Raw genomic sequence first — 16,308 nt, 5'->3', positions numbered from 1 at the left:
TTTTCCATTTAGTCTATGACATCACATGATTAAAAACTGACTAGGTGAATCTTTCAAAGCTCTATATAGAAACAGGAGGTCAATTTTCCCTGCATTAGTTATCACTGCAAAAGTTCCTGACAGGGGGAGGAGGGAGCAGCTGTGTCAGGAGATGAAGAGGGGGATGACGCATGCAGGGAAAAGAGACTTCCTGTTTCTACATAGAGCTGATAAAAGAGAAGAATTAGCTGGGTAGAAAGGCAAAATGAGCAATTGTAAGTGCACAGTGCTATATAATATGATGTCACGCCAGGTGTGGGGAAGACTTAGTGCAACACAGAGGGAAAAGGCAAAGGGAGCCCAGACACTAGGGAAAGGGGGGAAGTGGAGACCTCCTAGTCTGGTCTAGCGTCACCCTGTCTCAACTATCGTCCCTATATTGCCTCATCAGCAATCGCCGCATGCATGCCTTGCCCTATTCTCCCTGGAGCTATGGCTAGGGATGGAAGGAGATGAGAACTAGTCAACCTCCACTAAACTCTATAGACAATGTGGGTGGACAAAACAGGGGAAATGGCTTAGCTTTAGATGAACTTCAAATAAGCACACGGCCTCAAGCTCCAGAGAGAACGAAGTACTGCTCCTGCTAAGCTTCACAAGTAAAAATGGATATAGCCGGTGACTCCCTCTCAGACACACCAGGTATATACACACCCAGGCCAGAGAGCTAATTAGCAAGAGAGAGGTAGCTGCTCAGTCCTAATGACAGCCTCTTATCTAAGAAACTGTCTGCAATGCCAAACATAGAGATCTTCTGCAACACACTGCCACACTTCTGTCACCTCTGACACACCCGAGACATATCATGACTGCAATATATTAAAAGGATAACGTTTTTTGATGGGAGTCTCCTCTTTAACTAGCTGTTGCATGAGAAATGGAATACTACATGGTACATGTTCAAATAAATGGACAATCCTGAGAAGATCACCAAATTTTGGGACGTTCTTTCGTGTCAACACATCTCTGCCTTAAAGAGAAAGGTCCTGAGTGTGAGACTACCTCTTCACACTGATGTATTTTTGGTCTGTGTTCTGTGTGTGTGCGTAATGGACAAATGTTAGCTTAAATTCACATGGGATATTTTCCACATGGACCTCAGGTCTGCATGGAAAAAAAAATCACAGTACGGCCTAGCCTTGTCTGAGTTACGGTCCAGATTAGTGCATGTAAATACTAGGCAGCTCCTGCACCCATCCACGATGTGGAAGAGCACACGGAGCCAGTCACGTCTGCAATTTGAGTCCTCATGCAAAGTTCCGCCTAGATGTGTTCCTACACCTTCAGCAGCAGGTGGCAGACAGATCTTGGGTTGTTCAGCCAACAGCTGCTCCTCCTGACTCCCCCATACACACGAATGTTCGGTTCAGCTGAGCATGTGTGACACCCCAGGGGTCTGGTTGCCACAGTAACGTAATGTTATGTCTGAGAGCAGGTGGGAGGTCCTTTAGTCAGGGATCCTGTGCATGCCACACCTCCTGCCCAGTCTTGGGAGGGGAAGAACTTCCCCTATATAAACCTGGGGCTGAGGCAGGGTGAGTGAGTAGAAGAAGAGAAGAAGTAGAGACAGCATAGGAAGAAACAGCAGTTACAAGGAGTCAGGGGCTGGCAGCTGCAGAGTTCGCCCTGACTAAGAAGACTTTTTACCGGACCCGGAGTCCGAGGCTGTGGGAACTAATTCCTGCCCAGCAGCAGAATCCGTCAGGCAGGGGATTTCAGGTCCTCTGGCCCAGAAGCCCGAAGGCACGGTCACACGCGTGGGACCAGCACCGCCATCGTGGAGCGGAAGCCATTAGAAGGCCCCGAGTCACCGGCCATACGGGTGAGCACCACACGGTACACTCAGGGACGTGGGCTACTTACATCAGCTCCTAGCAAGGTAGCCAGAAGAGTACAGTCAGTTTGGGAGGCCTACAACTACGCCTGGCCAGGGGAGATCCCATCTGCTCAAGGACTGACCAGGCCCCATCCGCTAGCAAGTACTCCGGGAGGGTCTTTTGTTGTTACCAGTAAAGACCCTGAACTACACCGTACCGTCTCTGAGTGGTTCCTGCTACCCCCATCATCCACGTCGGCTGCCCTGAGGCCATACCCCTCCCGTTGGGGGTTATACTATCACGCTGCACAATCCCACCATCGGCCTCAGCGGTCTGCCCTGCAGCAGCAGCCCCCTGGCTGCACTCAACGGGTGGCGTAGTCATCAACCATTTACTACTAATGGACTGCCGTCTAGTTTGACTCCCTGGGCACGGACCGGGTCACCGCCACGAGACTACAACCCTCCACAGATCCGGCTCCGGGTAAGCTCCCGCATGCGCAGCCCAGCGCGACACAGGCCCAGGGGCGCGTCAACTTTGGCGTAGTCGGCAGGATTTCGTGCCCGCAACCACCGGGTACTGCGTGCCTGAAAAGCAAAGACTGTTCAAACTTACCAGTGGTGAAGATTCCCGCTATCCGTGGAGGTTTCCCGCCATCCGGCGCCATCTTCTACCTTCTTCCCGCCATCCGCGAAGTTTTCCCGCCATCCGGCGCCATCTTCGACCTTCTTCCCGCCATCCGTGGAGTTTTCCCGCCATTGGACGCCATCTTTAGGACGCCGCGCGGGAAGAAGAGGGGCGTGGACTCCGAAAGCGCGCGAGAACTGAAGCCCCGCCTCACGTCCGGACGTTGCGTAAGGTCCTGGAAGGAGCCCAGCAGACGCCGACGTCACAGGAGCGCGACGGAAGGTCCTCAACCCTGACGATCCACTGCGGAGCCGCGGCCTACGGAAGAGGATCATCGCAAGGTAGGCCACGGTCCACTAGGGGGGAGGAAGATGTCGGATACGGAGGAGAGCTTCACTGCCTCAACCCCCGCCAGCGCTACCGCTGCTGCAGTTATGCCCTTCACCATGCCCTATATCCCGGGAGCAGCTTGGCTACCCCAGTACTCAGGGGAGTCACATACCCTGCATGACTTTAGAGAAAAGCTGGATAGCCTCTTCCAGGTGTACCCCCTCACAGAAGAGCAAAAAGTGAGCATCCTGGTGGCCCAACTAACCGGGGCAGCCAAAAGAGAAGTAAAATCTTGGCCACCTGGGAGGAGGACTGTCGCAGAGATACTAACCCGGCTGAGGGACACCTTCGATACCCGCACCTCAGCCGAGATCAAGCTTAGATTCTACGGGTGCAAGCAGCGAGCGCATGAGAGTATAAGGGACTATGCACTAAACCTACAAGAGGCCCTGAGGGCCATAAAGCAGACCGACCCTGATGGGGTGGGAAACGAGGACAGGCTGTTGACTGAACAATTTATAGAGGGTTTATATTGCAATGCCCACCGAACCCAGTTGCGGGCAATGGCCTTACAGGATCCCCATCTGGACTTTGCACAGTTCAAGGATAGAGCTATCCGGGTGCTCCGAGAACCAGCACCGGGTGGCGTTGTGACCCACAGGCGCCCAGCTATCACTTACCACCAGGAGGCGGCGCCCTTGTCGACAGGGCCTGTGGGAGCTCATGCGCAGGCTTTGGACAATGACCCGGCTCCAGACCTACACCATCAGGTCCAAGAGCTAGTTAAGAGCGTTGCTGCGCTAACCCGAACTGTGCAGTCTTTACAGGTTTCCACCCCAGGGAAGATCCAGCTGGCATCCGGACCGGAGGACATCCCGTGGCGTCGACCAAGGAGGACCCCACCGGCCAGAGGAAGACCCAGTGACCGATACAGCGAGGACGGACGACCCATCTGCCGCCGCTGCAATCAACCCGGACATATGGAAAGGTACTGTTCTTTAAACGGGCACAACCTGGGGTAGAGGGCCAACCCCCAGGAAAAAGATCACCAGGCCCATCGAACTGGCGCGACAGATATGTGGGAGGACGTCCAGTCTTGCCTGTGGTACTGGATGGCATTCCCATGAGTGCCCTACTGGATACCGGGTCACAGGTCACCACCATCCCGTACGTGCTCTTCAAGCAGTACTGGAATGACTCGGATATTACCCGCTACCCTGACGACGACTTGAGTATCATCGCCAGCAATGGCCAGCCCGTGCCACAGATCGGATTTAAAGAGGTGACCCTCAAAATCGGTAGAGTCGAACTGGCCGCACAGGGACTGATCATTGTAGATATTGATAAACATGAGAGTCACCCAAAAATAACTCTAGGAACTAACGTAATTGAAAATTGTCTTGCAGAGGTGATTTTCCTTTTACAGCAGGTTGCCAAGAACGCCAGCTCCGGCGAGCAGCGGGTGCTCCAGAAAGAGATCCGGGCACTGATGCAACGGCAACAAGTGGAACTCTCCGGCGGTGAGATTGGTAGCGTAAGAATGTGTGACCCTTTTCCTATTGCCATGCCCCCAAAAAGTGAAATGATGATTTGGTGCCGGGCAGCTATTGGTCTGAGAGGTAGAGATTACCAGGCAATGGTAGAACCAGTTTACTCAGACAGTAGGCCCACCATTTTGACAGCACGGGGGGTGGTCAATGTACGCCATGGGAGGGTGCCCGTTCGCATAATAAATATCGGGGAGAGGGAAGTGTACCTGCCCCGGTATGCCACGCTAGCCAAATTATATACCACTAATCAAAATTCTATACAATCTGTGGAACCCTTGCCTCCATCTCACCCGGAGGAAGGTAACGGCTCTAAGAAAGACATGGAGGACTGGTGTCAGCAACTACATCTGGGTACTGACTCCACTCCCTCACATCAGAAACAAGGAGTCTATCGGGTGGTTCAAGAGTATGAGAGAGTGTTTAGTAAACACCCGTTAGACTTCGGGCGAGTCAAGGGGGTAGAACACCGCATCCCCACGGGAGATCATCCTCCCATAAAAGAGAGGTATCGACCCGTACCCCCTGCACATTACCAACACGCCAAGGGGATGCTTAGAGACATGAAGGAGGCTGGGGTAATCCGGGATAGCTGTAGCCCCTGGGCAGCCCCACTAGTTTTAGTCAAAAAGAAAGACAACACCATGAGGATGTGTGTAGATTACCGGAAAATCAACCGTATCACACACAAGGATGCGTACCCCTTACCAAGGATAGAGGAGTCATTGGCTGCTTTAAGATCTGCTAACTTCTTCTCTACCTTGGATCTCACTAGCGGGTACTGGCAGGTTCCTGTAGCAGAGGCGGACCGGGAGAAGACCGCATTCACCACCCCGATGGGACTTAGCGAGTTCACCTGCATGCCGTTCGGACTCTGCAACGCCCCAGGAACCTTCCAACGATTAATGGAGTGCTGTCTGGGCCACAGAAACTTCGAGACGGTCCTGTTGTACCTGGACGATGTCATCGTATACTCCAAAACTTATGAGGACCACCTGAAACACCTGGCGGAGGTGTTCGAAGCTCTGGCGAGTTACGGCCTAAAGGTGAAACCCTCCAAGTGTCACCTCCTGAAACCAAAGGTGCAATACCTGGGACACATGGTGAGCGCTGACGGAGTGGCTCCCGACCCCGATAAGATCACCGCAATTAAGGGATGGCCAAGCCCCTCCAGCGTAAAAGAAGTGCGGCAGTTCCTAGGGTTGGTAGGCTACTACCGAAGGTTTATTCCCGGTTTCACCAAAAAGGCAGCACCTATGCAGGACCTCCTGATAGGCCAGTCCCGGAAGGCCAAGAACCAGAAGCCGCCCTTCAAATGGGAAAAGCTAGAAGAAGAGTCCTTCCGCCAGCTGAAGATGGCCCTCACGGGGGATGAAATCTTGGCGTACCCGGACTATAGCCAGCCCTTCATCCTCTACACCGACGCCAGTAACATCGGGCTAGGAGCCGTACTGTCCCAGATTCAGCAGGGGAGAGAACGAGTAATCTCCTATGCCAGCCGAAAACTGCGACCCACCGAAAGGAACCCCGAAAATTACAGCTCATTTAAGCTAGAGTTCCTGGCCGTGGTATGGGCAGTCACCGAGCGCTTTAGGCATTACCTCGCTTCTTCCCGGTTCACCGTATACACGGATAACAACCCGTTGACACACCTGGACACGGCAAGACTCGGTGCCCTGGAGCAGAGGTGGATGGCCCGTCTGTCCAACTACGAGTTCACAATCAAATACCGGGCAGGACGCTCCAATACTAACGCGGACGCCCTGTCCAGGATGCCCAACCTGCCGGACGAAGGAGAAGATCCGGAGGGACTGGAAGAAGTTGAACTCCCTGCGTTCCACCGTCATGGGACTATCCAGTATTCCCACCGGGTAAGGGGTAAGCAGGCTGCTACGTTGAACCCCTTACCCCACTACAACTGGGCGGAAACGCAAGACAGCGACCCTGCCGTCCGACTGGTGAAGGAGATGCTGACTCGGCCGGAGGCTCGCCTTGAACCAGACGCTCCGGAGGAAGCCAAACAACTATGGGCGGAGAAGAGTCGACTATTCCTTTACAAGGGGAAGTTGTGCCGCAGAATGGTCAACTCCCGGACGCATGAACTACTCTGGCAAGTAGTGGTGCCCCGAAGAGACGCAGCCATGGTGATGGAGGCATACCACGACGGAGCTGGACACTTCGGGTGGAAAAAGCTGGAGTTCCTGCTGCGCGAGCGGTTCCACTGGGTAGGCATGAGGGGAACCATCGAGAAGTGGTGCAGAGACTGTGGCCCGTGCAATCTGAGAAGGAAGGACCGGGCCAGCCAGAAGACTCCCCTGCAGTCCATCGTCACCCGGCAACCGTTGGAACTGGTAGCCTTGGATCATGTAAAACTGACCCCAAGCAGAAGTGGCTACGTCTACGCGTTAACCATCGTGGATCATTACTCCCGGTTCTTGGTTGTCGTCCCCGTCAAGGACTTAACGGCTCAAACAGCAGCTAGGGCCTTCCAGCAGCACTTCTGCCGTCCACACGGGTACCCGGACCAAGTGCTGACGGACCAGGGACCTGCCTTTGAAGCGGAGGTCTTCCAGGAATTCTGCAATCTGTATGGCTGCCGGAAGATAAGGACGACACCCTACCATCCGCAAACTAATGGACTTTGTGAAAAAATGAACCAGGTGGTAATGGATCTTCTAAAAACATTGCCCCTGGAAGAACGCAGTCTGTGGCCTGAGAAGTTGCCCGATCTGGTGGACCTATACAACCACATCCCGGTAGGTTCCACCAACTGTACCCCGGCTTACCTAATGAGGGCGAGACCTGGTAAGTTACCTGTTGACCTGGAAATGGGAGTCCTGACACCTGAGGACACTTCACCAGAAACAGACTGGGACACAGAGAGGCAGCAGCAGTACCGGAGAGTACAGGAGAGCGTGGAGCGAAGTCTCTGTCAGGCTAGGGAAAGACAAGAGAAGACTTACAACCAGTATGCTCCCGCTGTTCCCCTGGTACCCGGAGAGCAGGTCTTGAAGAGGAAAAGACGGCTCCACAAGTTGGATGACCAGTGGGAGAAGGACCCGTACACCGTACTGCCCTCAAGCCACGAGAACCCGAAGGTCTGTACCATCAGTAAAGACGGAGGGGAAACCACAGCCATTGTATCCCGGGACCACCTGAAGAAGTGTCCCGAACAACTGAGGAACCCTGAAGAGGAACAAGAAGACCATCGACCCGTGGGAGAAAGGGAAGATATGGTTAGTACCGTGCTCGGGGACTTCCCTCGGTCTTGGACTCAAGTCAATGGTGCAGTTGTGGTACCCGTACTCACCTTCCTCCAACCATCATCCCAAGAACCTACGGAGCAACGGGTAGAGCTGGAAGAACAGCCGGTCCAGGAGGCAGAAGACTCCACACAAGTAGAACAGGAGAATCAACCCTCTGCTTATAGTGAGCCTGCCGTACCCCTAGTGAGACAAAGAGCCGGTAGACAGCTGCCCAGTTTACCCTTGACAGCTCCTACACCCTGTAGTTCAGGGCCAGACAGTCAGCTCCGTAGGTCCACTAGGGCCACTAGAGGCCAGTTACCCGCACGTTGGAGGATCTAAATGTTTAAGCTATTTTATAATGTTTACCTGTCTATAGTTGCTTGTGTGTAATTTTGTATTTCTAGTTGTTTTTAGGAATCCTTGGTGGATTTACCGGGAATCCTTGTATATAGTTGGAGCGTAACCCAGGATGGACTAAAGACTGTCAAGGACTCGGGGTAGAACAGACCCCTACCTGGTTACGTCTCCCTGTGTTGGTGAAATGGACACCTTGCTTTCTTCAGAGACTGCACCCGGTTGCGGACACGCCGTAACCATCTTTATGTGTTTTCTTATTGTATTATTAATGTTTTGCCTTGTTATGTTTTCTAAATGTGTTTAGTCCCGGAGTACTAAATTTTACTAGGGGGGAATGTGACACCCCAGGGGTCTGGTTGCCACAGTAACGTAATGTTATGTCTGAGAGCAGGTGGGAGGTCCTTTAGTCAGGGATCCTGTGCATGCCACACCTCCTGCCCAGTCTTGGGAGGGGAAGAACTTCCCCTATATAAACCTGGGGCTGAGGCAGGGTGAGTGAGTAGAAGAAGAGAAGAAGTAGAGACAGCATAGGAAGAAACAGCAGTTACAAGGAGTCAGGGGCTGGCAGCTGCAGAGTTCGCCCTGACTAAGAAGACTTTTTACCGGACCCGGAGTCCGAGGCTGTGGGAACTAATTCCTGCCCAGCAGCAGAATCCGTCAGGCAGGGGATTTCAGGTCCTCTGGCCCAGAAGCCCGAAGGCACGGTCACACGCGTGGGACCAGCACCGCCATCGTGGAGCGGAAGCCATTAGAAGGCCCCGAGTCACCGGCCATACGGGTGAGCACCACACGGTACACTCAGGGACGTGGGCTACTTACATCAGCTCCTAGCAAGGTAGCCAGAAGAGTACAGTCAGTTTGGGAGGCCTACAACTACGCCTGGCCAGGGGAGATCCCATCTGCTCAAGGACTGACCAGGCCCCATCCGCTAGCAAGTACTCCGGGAGGGTCTTTTGTTGTTACCAGTAAAGACCCTGAACTACACCGTACCGTCTCTGAGTGGTTCCTGCTACCCCCATCATCCACGTCGGCTGCCCTGAGGCCATACCCCTCCCGTTGGGGGTTATACTATCACGCTGCACAATCCCACCATCGGCCTCAGCGGTCTGCCCTGCAGCAGCAGCCCCCTGGCTGCACTCAACGGGTGGCGTAGTCATCAACCATTTACTACTAATGGACTGCCGTCTAGTTTGACTCCCTGGGCACGGACCGGGTCACCGCCACGAGACTACAACCCTCCACAGATCCGGCTCCGGGTAAGCTCCCGCATGCGCAGCCCAGCGCGACACAGGCCCAGGGGCGCGTCACATGCATATGTTTTCATTGGAATGAAGCGTATAAACTGATGCCAGATACCTCAGGCAATGGTTTATCTCCTAGAAGAACAGAAGGATCAGATGTTGAAGTTCAACATGTCCTCCATCCAAGAGTCTAGAGAAGCCAAAACATATAAGATAGATGCCCTAGACGTCCAGTCTTGCCAAAAATCGTTGGGTTCCTTCAACTTTGCTCCAAGGTATATGGTCACCTTTTCTTTTGTGAAATAACCCTTTTTTAACTATAGGGCATGCAAACATAGTGGTCGGGTGCCTGGGGAGGCCCAAAGGCCTGAACTTTAGGTAGACATCAGTACTATTAATAGCAATTAACATATTTGTATGACCTTATAATATTCACATCCATTAATAAAAATGCGCTTGTTATAAAGAGCAGGTCATATCAATTTTACATAGATCTAATGTGATGGTTATTAAATTATGTATGTTTAGTGATTTTAACCCATATACTCTCACTGATGCCATCAGTACTTCTTCTTAGCAACTAAATAAGGCCTCATTTAGATGCCCATATATCACATATAAGCACCATTCATGTTTGTCATGGGTTTTCCATTAAAGTTTATGGGGTTGCTCACATGCTTGTTTTTTTTTTGCTGATTGAGTGCCTGGGAAAAAAATGTGTCCAATTTTGATCTCATTCCTGGCTCAAACTCTATAATTCAAGTCTATGGGTTAATAAAAAGCTTGGATATCTTCCTAGTTGCTTCCCTGTGCTGTCGATTTTTCGCTGACTGTTTGCGAGGAGAAGCGAGAGAAATCTGCATCAGTTTTTTGTTGCATACAAAAAAAAAACTGATGAAACTTCGATTGTAGAAACTGACTCTCTGCCCAAAGACTGATGGAAATCCGAGTGACCACACTTGACCAGTTTTTGGAAACTTGGGCTATGATAGTTTAGCTATGGAGGTGCTGGAGATGATAAAATGAGTGTACATTGTTATATTTTTGAAACATCTTTTATACAGCTCAATGGCAAGAGATGGTTTTTATACTTTTTATGTTGTGGTTATGATTTCTAACAATGATGTGCTGATTTTCCATCCAGTTTTGGCAGAAGGTTTGGAGCTCCGCTAATTGCAGATGAAAGCTGCTGTATCTTCTGTGCTTTGAGAATGTGTCTAAAAAGAGGAAAAAATCATCTACTGAACCTGTCAATTATTTTAATTGTGTTGTTATGCAAATGAAGACATGATTTTCATCTCTAGTCTTCACAAATTATTTTCCACTGTTTGACAAATGGTTCTTGCCATCTTTGGCAACGTGATGAAATGTTACGCTCTACTCAAAAAAACCCTTCTCCTGTCTTCATTTCATCCAAAAACACAAGTAACCAGTTTATAACAATATATTCTGGCTTCCTTATTGCTTGCAGCAATCACACCATTCTCTTGTGGAAGAAATCTGTTGATTAAAGGAGTATGTCAGCACAAAACGACTGTTCAAACCAAGCACAGGTACATGGTCCACCCTTTGTGTGGTCATCAGCAGTTCATTGAACCTTCCCACACACATGTTTTCCATGAATCTCCATCCTCTTAAGGTTCTATAAAGCCACAGTTGCTGATCAAGGAAGATGGACAAGATCGATGGAAAACAAGAAGGTGGGAAGGTGCACTGAACTGTTGCCACACCAGTGGGTGCACCCAGTGCCTGTGCTTGGTTTGAACAGCCATTTTGTACTGTCAGACTCCCTTTAAAGTAACTAGTAGTGATGAGCAAGAATGTTCTGTTAACCCTTTCGGCAAGCATGCTCGGGCGAACACCGAGTATCTTCAGTTTGCTCGGGTGTTATGTTTCACTCACTCCATGTGCATGATTTGCGACTGTTTGACATGTGAGGAATGCCTAAGAAACAGACATTCCTCACATGTATTAAAGCTGTCAAGCAGTCGCAAATCATGCACACAGAGAGACTGAAACATAACCCCTGAGCACGCTGAAGTTACTCAGTGTTCGCCCAAGCATGCTAGCCCAAAGGGTTAACAGAACATACTCGTTCATCACTAGTAACTAGTCAATTATCCTTTACAGCGGCTAGGAAGCAATGCAACTCAATAACAATGGCTAATTCATTAAGCTGCCAGTAATTCCTTGGGATAGTTATTAGGAAAAAAAAACAAGATATCTTTGGAGACCCCATGGTGTATATTACACAACAGGATATTAGAAATGATCAAAAAAAATTGCAGGACTCTGATCCAGTGGTCACATTGATAATCTCTCGCTGCACGATCATAGCGCTTCAAACCTTTTTCTACCAGCCTGCATCCCTAGCGCCTCTCCTAATTAGTAGGTCCGATGCAGGTCATGCATGATGATATGCCACGTCTACTCATCAGAAGAGGCGCCAGGGATGTTGGCAGGTAGGAGGAAGTTTGATCTGGTGGCCATGGACAACTGATGTGACTGATGGACCAGGGTCCTGCAAATCTCTTTGATAATCAATAGGTATACATTGCAAAGATAAAGAGGTTGTGCACTACTTAGGATAGGTCATCAATGTCTGATCTGTTGGGATCCAACACCCAGCACCCTCGCTGGTTATCCACTACTTTTACATTGATGATCTATCTGCTGATGATACCGCCGATCACCTGTTATCGGTGTTGGCGGCCGCCGGCCGGAAGTGCTCCCTTGCTGAGCTGCTCTGTCTAGATGTAGTGGCCTCCGCAGGGTACCGCACATCCGCCTCCTATTGATTTGAATAGGAGGTATTTGTGCAGTACCAAGTCGCGGCAACTACAATTAGACGTAGCAGCTCGGCAAGTGAGCATTTCCGGCCGGCAGCCGCCAACACCGATAACAACGGATTGGCGGAATGATCGGCAGATAGATCATCAATGTAAAAGTAGTGGACAACCTCTTTAAGACTTAGTAACAAATGGCCATATTCATATGGAAAAGAACAGCTTAGACTGCAGTATTGAAGCCTAAGACTAAGGTCACATAAGTGTATATTCTCTAATTAAAGAGAATTGGGTCAATTATGCAAATCACACTCTGATTGAACTCTGACAAGAGTTTTATCATAGTTTGATCCTCTTGGATGAGGAAAATATGGAGAAATTTTTTTTTCCATTCTGTCATTCTATAAACACCAATAAGTCATATAGACTGAAAGTTAATAGGCTACACCAAAAAATAAGGCAGATAAACAACCACACAGCCCAAATTGAAAATTGCCAAAGCTTTAATAATAACACATAAAAGCAAATACAGACAACAATAATAAAATCAAAGACACACCACAGATGGAAAAAGTGGAGTGCCTGGACTAAATAGTGTAAAAGATGACATTATACTCTGACATAGAGCTCCCACAGGTAATATGTAACGATAATATAATGTAAAACCAAGGGCATAAAGTACAAAAAGCAGCAGAAAATGATAAATGCAGTAAAAATAATGAGGCTATCAAACAGATATTTAACATATATGTTGATATATTAATATATTAATATGGCAGATCACATAGTGCTAATAAGATCAGTGCATCAATATATACAGTGACTCTGCCTCCAAAGTACATACATAGCTGCTAGATAACCTCAATAAATACCTTATGCCGAAATAGCTGCATATATGAATGACCAGTGTCAATAAAAATAGCCCCAGATGGTTAACAAAGTAGCCATAGTTACCCAAAGAGCATAGATCACCAGTCCAGGCACCCACCACGCACCCGACGCGCGTTTCGCATAGGAAATGCTTCGTCCAGGGGTGATGATATGCTGGAGTGAATACGTATATAAAGGATCCTGGCCAGTATCGTGCAGATTGATGATTATCTACAGCTGTAAATGAGCGCTTAACCTGACCTCTGCTAGATGTTAACATGGGTACCTGTATGTTATCTTGCCCCCGCACAAGGACGCCACCGCCGCGCCACCCATCCTGCTGCGCAGCCACCGGAAGGACAAAATGAGAAGAAAGTACTTCCTGCCACGTGATCGCAAACGGTCACATGATTGGAACCAAATCACGTGATTAGTATGACAGCAGAGCGCGTACGCGATGGCAACCATTCAAACTGAAAAAGAATCCCCCAGGCATACAAAGGTAGGTATGAAAGAAACAGGAACCCTGAAGGATAACCAACTAAAAAAGGAAAAAAAGAAAACACGAGAAAAAAGAAAAAGAAGAAGAAAAAGAAGGATATGCCAGTGAACCAGAGATTGTGCAAGTGAAAGAATGTGAAAATGAAATAATATAATGAACCACTTTCTTCTCATTTCTTCTCATTTTGTCCTTCCGGTGGCTGCACAGCAGGATGGGTGGCGCGGCGTGGCGTCCTTGTGCGGGGGCAAGATAACATACAGGTACCCATGTTAACATCTAGCAGAGGTCAGGTTAAGCGCTCATTTACAGCTGTAGATAATCATCAATCTGCACCATACTGGCCAGGATCCTTTATATACGTATTCACTCCAGCATATCATCACCCCTGGACGAAGCATTTCCTATGCGAAACGCGCGTCGGGTGCGTGGTGGGTGCCTGGACTGGTGATCTATGCTCTTTGGGTAACTATGGCTACTTTGTTAACCATCTGGGGCTATTTTTATTGACACTGGTCATTCATATATGCAGCTATTTCGGCATAAGTTATTTATTGAGGTTATCTAGCGGCTATGTATGTACTTTGGAGGCAGAGTCACTGTATATATTGATGCACTGATCTTATTAGCACTATGTGATCTGCCATATTAATATATTAATATATCAACATATATGTTAAATATCTGTTTGATAGCCTCATTATTTTTACTGAATTTATCATTTTCTGCTGCTTTTTGTACTTTATGCCCTTGGTTTTACTTTATATTATCGTTACATATTACCTGTGGGAGCTCTATGTCAGAGTATAATGTCATCTTTTACACTATTTAGTCCAGGCACTCCACTTTTTCCATCTGTGGTGTGTCTTTGATTTTATTATTGTTGTCTGTATTTGCTTTTATGTGTTATTATTAAAGCTTTGGCAATTTTCAACTTGGGCTGTGTGGTTGTTTATCTGCCTTATTTTTTGGTGCATTCTGTCATTCTGACAGATGTTATCCGAGTGCAGTTAGATGGTTTCAATTGACTAATTGACGTGCATATCTGAGCGCGATCTGAATATCGGATCAAACTCGGGAATACAGCAATTTTTTTCCTTGGATAGACATCAAAGAAAAAATCAGACATGTACATAGACTAACATTAGACAGTGTGATCCGATGTTTTGTCGCACCAAAAATACAGCTATGTGCATGAGCCCTTAACCAAATTTTGACATAATTTTACCCGCCTTGAGTAAACGTAGCATTAGGCATTCTTTAATTTCAATAAAAATAAAATTGGCATGTAGAAAAGGAAACTATATCTGTGCAAAGACCTTTCTATGTAGCTTCAAGTCAAGTGGCAACTATGGGAAGAAAATGTTAAAATATCGGCCTGGGCTTAATGAGACTAAAGTCATCATCTAGCAGCAGTGTCGGAAAGTAGGCTACCTCTTTGGACAAGTCTCCATTGCTTGAGACCAAGTGTGAGAGTTGAGTAGAACGTTGGAGAAAGAAAATGACAATGTGACATCAAAGACATAAATTATGCCAAAGGTGAAAAATTGCATCTATTTGTACTTGGAAATAAATATTGAATATATACAAATATTTATAAATGTTCCTATATACATATAGTGCCCATCGAAGTCCATGATACGTGGGGGATGAGTCCCTGCGAGGTACAGTGTGTGAGGTTGACATTGGCGAATGTTGGATGCAGCAGCCGGAGTAGTTAGCATCGCTTGCTGTTGATGTGCATAGTGAGCTAATTTAGCCTCAGGGTCAAAACTATTGTAGAAATCCTGTGTTCAGCGCTGTGTAAAATTGTGTGCACTGTGATAACAATAATAAATAAGTACGCAAAATGCAGCGGCTTTCTAATTGGTCAGTGCTGTTCTACATTATTAGAAGATTGTTAACTCAACTAAGCTCTCCACGGTTTAAATAATACACCGCTCCACACAGATCCGTCCATAAAGCCCAGGAAAGCATTAACATTCATTCCAAAAATACAGCACTAACCGATGTATAATTTCATGCAAATATCACTTCTTTAGCTGACTGTACATTGCACGAAATGTCCCACATTGCGGCGATAACGGTATTCTAAGCTTCTTCTTCTATCCTGATCTGTGAGAACCTACAGATTAAAAAAAAGGCTCCTTCTACAAGTCCTATTAAATATTCCTGGCCAAGATGTTCCCTGTCTTTTCCATACTCGTGCCTATATTTTATATTTTTACTTCTCATTCATATACTAATCTCTGATTGATGCTCGGATATGTATTTGTCTTCTTGGTTCCAAGCATAACAGCATTTCTTGCCGGTTCTAGATAAAGAACTGCATTGTTTTACAATATAGAAAACAATCCTCGTTGTCGTCAGACTGTAGATACAACAACGTGATAAAGAGTTTTCATTCTGCATAATTCAGCCCGTGTTTTGATTCCCTATTGTGGGACGTAGATAATATTTCGACATCTATATTTCAACGTACTCGTCTTGTCGTGCGCTTTTGCGGGTTTGCATGTTAAAGTCATCTGCATAGTTTGTAGAACCTTTTTCCTGAAAACCTATCCTGGGCAGAAGAACTGACGCCTTTCTAGAAACACCAGTGTAGCATGTGTGCCCTAAATCATGGGAATATGAGAATCGGCATGTGCCTTATTTGCATCTTTGCATGTATTTATCTTCACTCGAGCTTGAAAATAGCTGCTGTGTTAATGCTGAAAAGATGTAAAAATGTTAAGGCAGGGGGTCTTTTTTCAAGCAGCATTTACACTTGATATTTTCCTGGTATTAACCCCATCTTTTGACATTTTAGAATTTTGTTGAACGTTGCTAAGAAAAAAATAGGACATGGCATGTGCCAAATGTGTATCAAATTTGTATTTTATCCACTTCTTGCATCTACCTTGTTGGTTTTGATACTGTCTAGTTATGGGTAAGAAAAGTTGCAAAA

General features: G+C 47.7%; 1 protein-coding gene across 2 annotated transcripts in view; it reads right to left on the bottom strand.

Moving 5' to 3' along the window:
* CHRM1 (cholinergic receptor muscarinic 1) overlaps nt 1-16,308 on the bottom strand; it is a 214,035-nt gene that overhangs the window by 90,018 nt on the left and 107,709 nt on the right. The window lies entirely within an intron of this gene.

This window comes from Phyllobates terribilis, unplaced genomic scaffold (genome assembly GCF_046119375.1).
Source record: "Phyllobates terribilis strain yellow unplaced genomic scaffold, ASM4611937v1 Scaffold_13__5_contigs__length_258822181, whole genome shotgun sequence".
Lineage (NCBI taxonomy): Eukaryota > Metazoa > Chordata > Amphibia > Anura > Dendrobatidae > Phyllobates > Phyllobates terribilis.
This window is presented reverse-complemented; position numbering and strand designations above follow the sequence as displayed.